The sequence below is a fragment of the Scyliorhinus canicula genome, chromosome 7, assembly GCF_902713615.1.
Source record: "Scyliorhinus canicula chromosome 7, sScyCan1.1, whole genome shotgun sequence".
NCBI classification, from domain to species: domain Eukaryota; kingdom Metazoa; phylum Chordata; class Chondrichthyes; order Carcharhiniformes; family Scyliorhinidae; genus Scyliorhinus; species Scyliorhinus canicula.
The window spans coordinates 9,346,232-9,359,040 of NC_052152.1; the positions used below are offsets into that span (position 1 = coordinate 9,346,232).

Sequence of the window (12,809 nt, forward strand, 5' to 3'; positions counted from 1 at the left end):
CACCAACGTTTGAGGTCATGTACCAACCGACTCAAGAACAGCTTCTTCCCGGCTGCCATCAGATTTTGAATGGACCTACCTCATATTAAGTTGATCTTTTCTCTGCACCCTAGCTATGACTGTAACATTATATTCTGCAGTCTCTCCTTCCTTCCCTATGTACGGTATGCATTGTTTGTACAGCATAGAACATACAGTGCAGAAGGAGGCCGTTAGGCCCAGCGAGTCTGCACCGACCCACTTAAGCCCTCACTTCCACCCTATCCCCATAACCCAATAACCCCTCCTAAACTTTTTTTTTGGACACTAAGGGCAATTTATCATGGCCAATCCACCTAACCAGCCTTTGGACTGGAGGAAACCAGAGCACCCGGAGGAAACCCACACAGACACGGGGAGAACGTGTAGACTCCGCACAGACAGTGACCCAGCGGGGAATCAAACCTGGGACCCTGGTGCTGTGAAGCCACAGTGCTAACCACTTGTGCTACCGTGCTGCCCACATAAAGAGTCAGGCACATCGCTGCGTGGTTCTGTAGGCCAGGCCAGGTAAGGACGGCAGATTTCCTTCCCTGAAGGACATCAGTAAACCAGATGGGTTTTAACGACAATCGATTCTTAGCCTCCATTAGACTTTTAATTCCAGTTTTTTTTTGGATTTGAACTTTGCCATCTGCCGTGGTGGTATTTGAACCTGGGACCCAGCGCATTTCCGTGGGTGTCTGGATTCCGAGTCCAGTGACGATACCACTGTGCCACCATCTCCCCCATACAAGAAACAATATTTTTCAGAGTATACTAATACATGGGACAATAATAAATCAAATCAAATTAACCCACTGGCTGTATTGTGAGTCACTGGCACTTACCCACTGACTGCATTGTGCAAGTCACTGGCATTAACCCACTGGCTGCATTGCTGGAGTCACTGGCATTAAGCCACCGGCTGCGTTGCTGAAGTCACTGGCATTAACCCACTGGCTGCGTTCTGGAGTCACTGGCAGTAACCCACTGGCTGCATTGCTGGAGTCACTGGCATTAACCCACTGGCTGCGTTGCTGGAGTCACTGGCAGTAACCCACTGGCTGCATTGCTGGAGTCACTGGCATTAACCCACTGGCTGCGTTGCTGGCGTCACTGGCATTAACCCACTGGCTGCATTGCTGGAGTCACTGGCTTTAACCCACTGGCTGCGTTGTTGGAGTCACTGGCTTTAACCCACTGGCTGCGTTGCTGCAGTCACTGGCATTAACTTACTGGCTGCGTTGCTGGAGTCACTGGCATTAACCCACTGGCTGCGATGCTGGAGTCACTGGCATTAACCCACTGGCTGCGTTGCTGGAGTCACTGGCTTTAACCCACTGGCTGCGATGCTACAGTCACTGGCATCAAGCCACTGTGCCACCCCACGTACAAGCGGGAAACTTACCAAGTGCCCAATTACCAGAACAGTTTAATTTCCCAAGAGCAGAATTTGGGGGAGGAGGAACCATAACATCGGCTGTAATGTTATCTCCCAGTGCAATCTGCCCTGACCTTCATTAATAAGTAAACATGCTTGACCCGACCGTAAACTTTCCCGCAGAAGCTACAGGTAGCTCTTATATTACATGCCTGCCCAGAATCTGACATCATTCCCGACTCAACTCAACAGAAACACAGTGATCAACAAAGAGATTAGACGGCTGAGGAATTGGATTAGACAGGAAAGGGGATTAAACAGCAGTGGGCAGGAAGATTGTCGGCCAGCGTGGGGGAGGGGTATTATGATGTGCGATGTTGTCATTAGCTTTTCACTGAAGCACTTGTCTAACACCAACAATAAACTGCATTTATATAACACCTTCAGGGTGGAAAAACGAGACGCAGAATTTGACACTGAGAGGTGGCAAGGAGGTGTTAGGAGAGCTAAAAGCTTTGTTGAACATGTAGATTTTCAGGCATGTCTTTAAAGGACAGTACAAAGTCTTACAACACCAGGTTAAAGTCCAACATGTTTGTTTCAAACACTAACGTTCGAAGCACTGCTCCTCCATTGGAAAGGGTACAGAGGAGATTTACAAGGATGTTGCCTGGTATGGAGGGAAGATCTTATGAGGAAAGGCTGAAGGACTTGAGGCTGTTTTCGTTAGAGAGAAGAAGGTTAAGAGGGGACTTAATTGAGGCATACATAGAACATAGAACATAAAACAGTACAGCACCTTCGGCCCTCGATGTTGTGCCGAGCCATGATCACCCTACTCAAACCCACGTATCCACCCTATACCCATAACCCAACAACCCCCCACACCTTAACCTTATTTTTTAGGACACTACGGGCAATTTAGCATGGCCAATCCACCTAACCCGCACATCTTTGGACTGTGGGAGGAAACCGGAGCACCCGGAGGAAACCCACGCACACACGGGGAGGACGTGCAGACTCCGCACAGACAGTGACCCAGCCGGGAATCGAACCTGGGACCCTGGAGCTGTGAAGCATTTATGCTAACCACCATGCTACCGTGCTGCATACAAGATGATCAGAGGATTAGATAGGGTGGACATTGAGAGCCTTTTTCCTTGGATGGTGATGGCTAGCACGAGGGGACATAGATTTAAATTGAGGGGAGATAGATATAGGACAGATGTCAGAGGTAGGTTCTTTACTCAGAGAGTAGTAAGGGAGTGGAATGCCCTGCCTGCAACAGTAGTGGACTAGCCAACACTAAACGCATTCAAATGGTCATTGGATAGGCATATGGACGATAAGGGAATTGTGTAGAGGGACTTTAGAGTGGTTTCACAGGACAGTGCAACATCGAGGGCCGAAGGGCCTGTACTGCGCTGTAATGTTCTATGTTCTATGTTCCTCCGGTAAATGGATCAGTTCTCCGAAAGCTAGTGTTTGAAACAAACATGTTGGACTTTAACCTGGTGTTGTCAGACTTCGTACTGTGCTCACCCCAGTCCAACGCCGGCATCTCCACATTATGTCTTTAAAGGAGGAGAGGGAGAGGGGGTCAGACAGGTTTATGGTAGGGAATTCCAGAGCGCAGGATCCAGGTAACAGAAGGCCTCTCCGCCAATGGTCAGCCAATGGAAATTGGAAATGCGCATGAGGATCGAATTAGAGAAAGGTCGCACATTGGCCAGAATGTTTGCAGATTTCGGGTCAATGTCTGGTTTTGAAATGATTGAATCACAGAACCTCTACAATGCGGGAGGAGGCCATTCTCCCCATTGAGTCTGCACTAGCTCATTGAAAGAACATTCTATCTCGCCCCACTCCCCTGCCTATTTCCCCGTAACCTTGCGCATTCTTTCTTTTCAGATAGCAATCCGATTCCCTTTTGAATACCTCGAGTAAACCTGCCTCCACCACCCTCTCGGGAAGCTCGCTCCATACATTTTTCCTCATATCATCTTTGCCCCCTTTGCCCATTATTCTGAATCTGCGCCCTCTGGTTCCTGATGCTTTCTTGAGTGGACACCTGTTTCTCACTGTTTACCCTGTCCAGACCCCTTAGGATCATAGAATCATAGAATTTACAGCGCAGAAGGAGGCCATTCAGCCCATCGATTCTGCACCGGCTTTTGGAAAGAGCACCCTACCCAAGGTCAACAACTCCACCCTATCCCCATAACCCAGTAACCCCACCCAACACTAAGGGCAATTTTGGACACTAAGGGCAATTTATCATGGCCAATCCACCTAACCTGCACATCTTTGGACTGTGGGAGGAAACCGGAGCACCCGGAGGAAACCCACGCACACACGGGGAGGACGTGCAGACTCCGCACAGACAGTGACCCAAGCCAGAATCGAATCTGGGACCCTGGAGCTGTGAAGCGATTGTGCTATCCACAATGCTACCGTGCTGCCAAGGATCTTGAATATTTCTATCAGGTCCCCTCTCAGCTGCCTTTCTCCGAAGTAAACTCTCCAATCTATCCTTGTAGCAACAGTTCCTTATCCCTGGAATCATTCTTGCTTTAACAGCGAGCTATAATTCGGAGTCAGGGCGTGGTTAACATTTGACACTACAGAACTTGAGTGTTTGTTGAAAAGAGAGACAGGTTGTCAAAACTTTTTTATTTTGCACTCATCAGGACTATCACAAGGGGTGGGAATTTTCCAGTCCACCCCACAGAGTATTTCTCCCGTGGCGAAGGTGGCCCACAAGTGCCGGTGGCGGGACCTTCCAGTCTCGCTGATGTCTCCAGGGTTTTGCGTGCCGTGCACCCTCCACTGTCGATGGGGTAGGGGTTTGCCATTGGTGGGACCGGAACGTCCCGTCCGTGGGAATGGCTGGGAAATTTCAGCCAAGAATGACAAATATTAAAATAATCACAAGAAGTCAGGCTACAGGAGAAGCCTTTAGTGCCCCTTTGCTTTCTTCCTGGCAAGGCCTTGGCCAACCAATCAGTACTCTTTTCTCCCGGAGTAACAGGTCTCCTTTCTCAGCGAGTGCGTGTTTGCAAGATGGACTAAAATAATTTGGGCTTGGAGACCTGTTGTGGCATTGCTCATAGTACGGAGGAGATTGCATTGTTTTGTAGGGAGAAGAAGATTGTACCATGTAATGCACACAGTATTATCACCGAATCATATAGCTCAGGAGGGGCCCATTTGGTCCATCATTCTTATTTGAAGAGACTGTCCAATTAGTTCCACTCCCACGCTCTTCCCCCATAGCTCTACAAATATAGGAACAGGAGGAGGCCATTCGGCCATTCCAGCATGCCCCGCCATTCAATAGATCATGGCCGATCCTCTATCCCAATGCAATATTCCACGCTTTCTCCGCATTCCATCTCACAAAATGATCCATCTCTTTCTCGAATACATTTCAGCGAAGTAGCCTCACAGAATTTCTGTGGCAGAGAATTCCACAGGTTCATCGCCGTTCGAGTGGAGAAATCTTTCCCCATCTCAGTCCCTAGCTGGTCCACCCCACATCCTGAGACTCCGTCCCCTGGTTCTAGATTTCCCAGCCGGGGTAAACATCCTCCCTGCATCTAGTCTGTCCAGCCCTGTTAAGTGTTTTACACCTTTCCAATCTTTCCTTTTCAAGCATAACCCTGATTCCCTTTCGCAAGTCGCCCCTGAAGCTGCGGCAGGATATTTTCGATCGCCTCTCTCCCCCCCCCCCCCCCCCCCCCCCCCCCCCTCCCCCCCGCCTCCCAAAAAAATAAAAGTTCTCCTCATCCCCCCTCTGTTACATTTGCCACTCCCCCAAGCGCTCTCCACGCCAATACTGGAAACGGTCACCCTGTCACGGCCGAACAATCCAGTTGTTGTTAAGTAAACAGAGACTTGAGGCCAGGGAGGTGTATTGATTAAGTCGACGGGGTGAAGTCAATCAGAGGCAAAATGCTCTTCAGGCATGAGAAACAAAATGACTGGCTTTCTTAGTCTGAGTGCGATGTTTTCTTTTTAAATTTATTTTGGTACGAATATTCCAAAGATCGTTTTAAGAAGCATTTCCTCCTGATGGTCCAAGTGTCTTTGCACATTCCGACTGAGCGGATTAACTTAAACATTAAACAGAATATTGCTGGAAGTCCCATGTAGTCGCACTGAATTACCCTCTAATTTACTGTGACACAAGGAAATTCACACACATATCCTGCTTTTATGATAGATGGTTTGATGTGCGATAGATGATAATTACATATTTATAACTGAGGGATGAATGACAGGCAAATAGACGGGGATATAGAGATAAGCATTTCCAGTATATTCATTGTGTTGTGCAGTGAAGCAACAGGTGACTAATGTCTTACATAATACGGCTCAAACGCAACCATAGCAACGGCAGTCCCGATGTTCGTGGGCTGATCCTCTCCAGCAACGATAGTCTCTGAGCATCGAGACTTGTCCTCTGAACTCTGTACCCACGGAAGTTATTGGACCGCCTCAGTGAGTTGAGGGAAAACAGAGGGAGCATATGGATTATGGCACTGAGCAACAGGGACCTGAGGCCGAATCGCACCCTGTATCCCTGGACTGAAAAAAATAACAGATAGGCCGGTTAATCATGACAATACACGGGGACCTATGAATTAGGAGCAGGAGTAGGCCATTCAACCCCTCTATCCTGCTCTGATATCCCGTAAGATCTGTGGCCGATCGGATTGTGGCCCACTCCGGCCTACCCCTGTGACTCCCTTGTTAAGAATCTACCTACCTCTGCCTTAGAAATATCCCATGGTCCTGCTTCCACGGCTCTCCAGAGAAGGGAGTTCCTCACACTCGCGAACCTCTGAGAGAAAAGATTTTCTCCTCATCTTCATCTCAAATGGGAGGCTCCTTATTTTGAAAGTGTTCCCTGGTTCTAGTCTCTGCCATAAGGGGCCACACGCTCTCAGCATCCACCCGGTCAAACCCCCTCACGATCTTATACGTTTCAACAAGGTCGCCACTCATTCTTCTAAACTCCAATGGATAGAGGCCCAACCGGTCCAGCCTTCCCTCGTAAGGTGACGCACCTCCCCCAACACAATTCAGGTGGCGCTATTCCTCATGATCTGGCTCAGATAGTGAGTCAGCAGGCTATTCAACCTGTGTGGCATCACAACCCAGTCCAGCCATATTCGGTTCTCAGCTGATACTCTCTATCCTATCCATCTCCCTCCTACTTACCCCTCACTTCTCTCGCACTGTCTCTTCAGTGCGCACCCTCCACCCTCTTCTCTCACTCCTGTTCCCTCACCCTCCATTTTCCCTTCTTTTCTTTAATTTTATTACTTTATCAGAGTTACAAAGCCAGAGCTCAGACTGTGGACTGGGGCAAACCCCTAATCCAGCTCCTTGCCTGCTCCAAAAAAAACAATTCAAATTGAAATTAAATCCAAATCATGGTCCCCACAAGAGAGACATACCCAGATCCAGGTATTACACCCCTCTTTAGCAGGAGGCTTGTGGTTATCAAGGTGGAGAACCAGGCCAAATTCAACCACCCAAGCACTCATGGACAGAATGTAACACTGCATTTGTACAACATCTTTTACAGCCACACAAAGTGCTTCACAACGAAGGACGTATTTCTGAAGGATACTCACTGTTGGGAATGTAGTGGGAAATGCCAACTTATGCACAGAGAGCTCCCACAAACAGCAAAAATGACTGGCTCATCTATTTCACTGGTATCATTGGCCCAAAACACTGGAAAGAACTTTCCGGCCTTTCTCCAATGCGATGTGACCTTTCTCATACACATGAGGAGCTGGACGACATGCCTCGTCTGAAAGACAGCGCTGCAGCACTCCCTCAGCTTCAGGAATGTTGGCCTGGATCTGTGCACACAGGTCTCTGGCAGAGGACTTGATGTCACAACCTTCTGGCTCCCAGGGAAGAATGCTACCCACTACGCCTCGGCCTAGGCTGCCGTTCCCTTTGCTTTTGAACTGCACCCTTGCTACAAAGCCCAAGAGCTTTTCAAGACAAGAGGGGGTGGAAAGTAGGGGACTAGAGGCCAGTTAGCCAGGGACAAAGAGAGAAATCACAAGCCCTGTTGCCTCCTTTTTTTGGGGGTCCTTTATTCAACCCATCCTCTCCCTCTTTCATCCTCCCTTTCAATGTGGTACACTTTAGAATCATATCATAGAATATACAGTGCGTAAGGAGGCCATTCGGCCCACTGAGTCTGCACCGACCCTTGAAAAGATCATCCCACTTAAGCCCACATCTCCACCCTATCCCCGGAACCCCGCCTAACCTTTTTTGGACACTAAGGGCAATTTAGCATGGCCAATCCACCTAACCTGCACATCTTTGGACTGCGGGAAGAAGCCGGAGCACCCGGAGGAAACCCAGGCAGACACGGGGAGGATGTGCAGAATCCACACAGACAGTGACCCAAGCCAGGAATCGAAATTGGGACCCTGGAGCTGTGAAGCAACAGTGCTAACCAATGTGCTACCGTGCCGTCCATTTACAACCATGTCTTTGTCCGACAAGCACTCCTAACATGATTGTTCATATTATGCAACCAGCTCTGCTTCCTTGAACCTGACCCTACACAATATCTGGACAGCAACATCCAAACGGCTTGAGCTTCACAAGCACCACAAACAACAGTCCCATGTACAAATGAGAATGTCTTGAACTAACTAAGTTGATGGGCGTATGACTCCTGATTTTACTTTCACATTTAAAAATGACAAAACCTTCCAGTAAATTAGCACCAACCAATTCACTTGGTTTAGCACAGTGGGCTAAACAGCTGGCTTACAATGCAGAACAAGGCCAGCAGCACGGGTTCAATTACCGTACCGGCCTCCCCAAACAGGCGCCGGAATGTGGCGACTAGGGGCTTTTCACAGTAACTTCATTGAAGCCTACTTGTGACAATAAGCGATTATTATTATGTGCTATTTCTATCTGCTCAAGCGGGGCCTTGTTAACAGAAAAATTATACTTTCCATTGAGTGATAGCTACTTTCCCAATTTAAATTGAAACGAACCACACTTACAAATGCTCAGCGTGGAGCCCATAATAGGAGAGCAAAGTACAGCAGGTGCTGAAAATCTGAAATCTAAACTGAAATTGCTGGAAATACTCAGCACTAACTCTGAAAAAAAGGTCACTGTCCTCTGCACACATGTCACCAGATATACTGAGCTTGTCTGACACTTTCTGTTTCTATTAGAGCAAAAATAAACCCCCTTTGCCAGCCCCGAGAAAAGCGATCAGAACCCTCGTGAGCCTTTCATTCCCCTTCAGCAAGAAACCCAACAACAGCTGCCCGAGATCCGCTTCGGCACAACATTAAACATAAGTCTCAAAAAAATATTGTTAAAGTATGAAGCAAACATAGACAACAAAGTCAAAGCAATAAACTGATATTTAAAAACAAAATTAGTAATTTATAAAAGTGACCGTTAAACTGCCAAGCAGCAACGCCAACTAATTGAAACCTTTCTTGCATTTTTGGTTAAGACGCAGAGCTAGAGAGAGACAGTCTAGGCTCCAAGTCCTGCTCACCAGGCAATGGGGGGGGGGGAGAGACCAGCATTATTAAGTTTAACGTACACCGACCTCGTGTCCCTGCGACAGGCAGGAAGTGTATGTGCCCCTACGCAAATTGTGTGTGTGTGTTTCTCTCTCTCCAGCTGACTCTCAATCTTAGGGTTCTCACACACACACACTTCCACGCGCACTCTCTTGCACGCACTCGGCACTCACACACACTCTCTCGCAATTGCTCTTTGCAGCTGCCATGATGAAGCCTCAAGTTTTTCTTCCCAGCAATCTTGGCGAAGTTACGAAGCCCCCTTTCTATTACGTTGAGATCCTCTCTATTTGAGGTTGCTCAAAACTACACTATGCTGTCTAAACAACTGGTACTTACTCACTCACCCCAGGCCAGGGAGATTTGGTGATATTTGACATGGAGGAGACATTGAGGGCAGCTGTGATGGCGGAAAGACATGCTTCCTCCCGGGTCTGTCCAACACACAAGCTGGCACAGGCCTCGATACTGCTACAACCGACACCCCTCCTGGCCTCCCTGGCCCACTCTGCCATTTTTATGCCTGGGATCATTCGGTGGGTTGGGGCCTGTGCGGGAAGGTGAGAGTGTGGGCAAGAGTGAACTTTCATCATCCAAAACGCACCCTGGATGTGAAAATAAAATGGCCACCGGACTGGATTTTCACTCAAATAACTGACCTCGCCGACAACTTTATCCCAGACTGGAGCACCCAACACGTGTTCCTCTGTAAACACACTGAGGCATGCAGAAGGTCACTTGAGAGAGAAGGTGTAGGCCGAGCCCAAGGGTCCTAGAGATTAGCACCACGTGCACCTCCCCCCCTGGGCCTTGTAGCTAGCCTAATGAAGTCATTGGGAAAATACGAGAATCCACTAGTAAAAGATAATAGCAGGACATTTAAAGAATCATAGTATAATCGACAGACCCAACATGGTTCTCTGATAGTCAATTCATGTTTAACTAATCCAATAGAATTCTTTGAGGAAGTAACAAACAACATGGGTAAAGTGAGGCGGCACGGTGGTGCAGTGCTTAGCACTGCTGCCTCACGGCACTGAGGTCCCAGGTTCGATCTAGGCTCTGGGCCACAGTCCGTGTGCAGTTTACACATTCTCCCCGTGTTTGCATGGGTTTCGCCCCCACAACACAAAGATGTGCAGGATAGGTGGATTGGCTACGCTAAATTGCCCCTTAATTGGAAAAACATGAATTGGGTACTCTAAATTTAAAAAAAAATGGGTAAAGTGGAACCTGTAGGTGTGGATTTCCAAAACACATTCAACAAGGTGTTACAGCAAAGATTACTTCACAAAATAAGAGCTCATGGTGCGGTGGCAAACGTTTTAGCACGGGTGGAGGATTGGTTAGTAAACAGGAAGCAGGGAGTATGGATAAGTGAATTATTGGCAAGCTCTAACCAAAGGGATACCACAGGGATCAGTGCTAAGGTCTCAAGTTTTGACAATCTGTATCCGTGACTTGGATGAAGGGTCTCCCATGTATGGGAGCTAAATGTGCTAATGACACAGAGAAAGGTAGGCGAGTAAGTTGACAAGAGAACACGAGTCTACAGAGGCATTTAGATAGGGTAAGTCAGTGGGCAAAGATTTGGGAGATGGGGAGTATAATGTGGGAAAATGTGAACATGTCCATTTGGGCAGGAGGAGTAAAAAAGCAGGGTAATATTTGAATGGAGAACTGTACAGTACACTTGGGTCTGGTGCCCTGGTCCATAAACCACAAGAGTTGGTATGCAGTTACATACAGTAATTAGGAAGGCAAATGATTGTACGGAGAATTGAGTATGAAAGTCGGGAAGTGATTTCATAGTTGTGCAGGGGCTGGTGAGACCGCATCTGGAGTACTGGGCAGTTTTGGTCGCCTTAACTTAAGAAATGATAAAATGCATTAGAAGCAGTTCAGAGAAGGTTCATTCGATTTGGGTCCTGAGCAGAAGGAGTTACATTAGCAGGGAAGGTCGAGCCTGTATCCAATGGAATTTAAAAGATTGAGAGATGATCTTATTGAAACGTAAGATCATGAGGGGACTTGACAGCGTGGATACTGGGAGGAAATGTCACCTGATAGAGGAGTCTAGAACTGGGGTACGCAGTTTAAAATGAGGAGTCTCCCGTTTCAGACCACGAGCAGGAGCAATGATTTCTCTCAGAGAGTCCTTAGTCAGTGGAATTCTCTTCCACAGCAAACAGTGGAGGCTGGGCCACTGAATATATTCGTAGCCGGATGAGATAGATTTTTGATCAGCAATGAGCCACGGGTTAGGACGCCAAAATCCCAGCGTCCAGAACACGGTGGAATGTTCAAAACCGCTTCACCCACAATTTGACACCGAGCCCGGAGGAGATGTTAGCACCGACAGCCAGAAACTTGGTCAAAGAGCTAGATTTTGAGGAGGGACTTTCTTGGAGGGTTTTCAAATCCTTCCATGGCCTCATCCTTGCCTATCTGTGTAATCTCCTCCAGCGCCACAACCATTCAAGATATATGCGCTCCTTTAATCCTAGCCTATTGGGCATCTCTAGTTGGAATCATTCCAACATTGGTGGCCTGGCCTTCAGCTGCCTGGGCTCCAAGCTCTGGAATTCCCTCCCTCAACCTTTCCCCTTTGGTTTACCTCATTTGAGATACTGACCAAAACCAGTCTTGTTGACCAATCATCTGATCCTCAATCTCCACCTCAGCTTGGTGTCAGATTCTCCAGCCTTGCTCGCACACACAAATCACGTCAGTGGCTGAAGACTCTCGCGAGAGAGCCGTAACGCGATTTGCATCGGGTTAACTCAATTTAAGATTCTCCCTGGCCAGCGGCATAATTAGCCAACCTACCTGGCAGGAATAGCACCGTGTTTCCCGTGAGAGATCACATGATATTTTTGGGGAGAGTCGCGTCCTATGTTAAAGGTGCTATATAAATGTAATTTATTGTGGTTTGTAGGGCTGGAGGCGGCTCCAGAGACAGGAGGCGGAATTTTAGCAGCCTGCCGCAGGGCGTGGCTGTAAAATGCAGCGAGACGTTCAAAAGTCCATCTACTTCGCCGGGATTGGGAAATTCCGCTGGCAGGAGGTTTGGAAAACCCTGCCCAGGGAAAGACTGGAAACTCCTACCCAGGGAGGGCCTGGGAAATCCTGCCGAGGGAGGGCCTGGAAAATCCTGCCCAGGGACAGACTGGAAACTCCTGCCCAGGGAGGGCCTGGGAAATCCTGCCGAGGGAGGGCCTGGGAAATCCTGCCCAGGGAGGGACTGGGAAATCCTGCCGAGGGAGGGCCTGGAAAATCCAGCCCAGGCAGGGGGGTGAAGTCGCAGACGGATTTGAACACAAGGTTGAAAATGTTTCAAATCCGGCATCGGCAGCCAATATAGGTGAGCGATTGCAAAGGGTGATGGACGAATGGGACTTGGGGTGAGTTAAAATAGAGGCAGCAGGGTTGTCGATTAATTCAGTTTGTAGAAGGTGGAAGATGGGAGGCCGGCCAGGAGAGAGTTCGAAAGTTGTGACCTTGCCCATGAAGTTGTCCTTGTCCTTCATGGCTCCTGTACGGTACAAACTAACTAAAACATAATGGATATCATGTATTAGAGGGGACACGCACAGTCCGCCTGCGATGGCCTTGGTCCCAAATGTTTCGATATACAGGACAATTTCAAAAAGCGTCCCTATCTGTGCCCAGTCAGCCCATCTCAGCTGGAGTTCCACCATTTGCCTCAACTCGTCTGGGTTTGTGAGGGAAGGAGATCAGTCAATCTCTCCCAACACCATTCACAACTAGGAGGACCCCCCCCCCCCCCCCCCCTCCCACCCTCACCG

The 12,809-nt window shown here is 48.4% G+C and overlaps 1 protein-coding gene across 3 annotated transcripts in view; it reads right to left on the reverse strand.

Moving 5' to 3' along the window:
- Window positions 1–12,809, reverse strand: part of nrip1a (nuclear receptor interacting protein 1a) — a 115,982-nt gene that overhangs the window by 74,273 nt on the left and 28,900 nt on the right. The window contains exon 1 of one of the 3 annotated variants that reach the window (XM_038801371.1): window positions 870–1,521. The exons of the other annotated variants lie outside the window; for them this stretch is intronic. The gene's annotated coding sequence lies outside the window, so the exon portion shown is untranslated. Of the gene's footprint in view, window positions 1–869; window positions 1,522–12,809 lie in introns of those variants that run through there. 3 annotated transcript variants of the gene reach the window in all.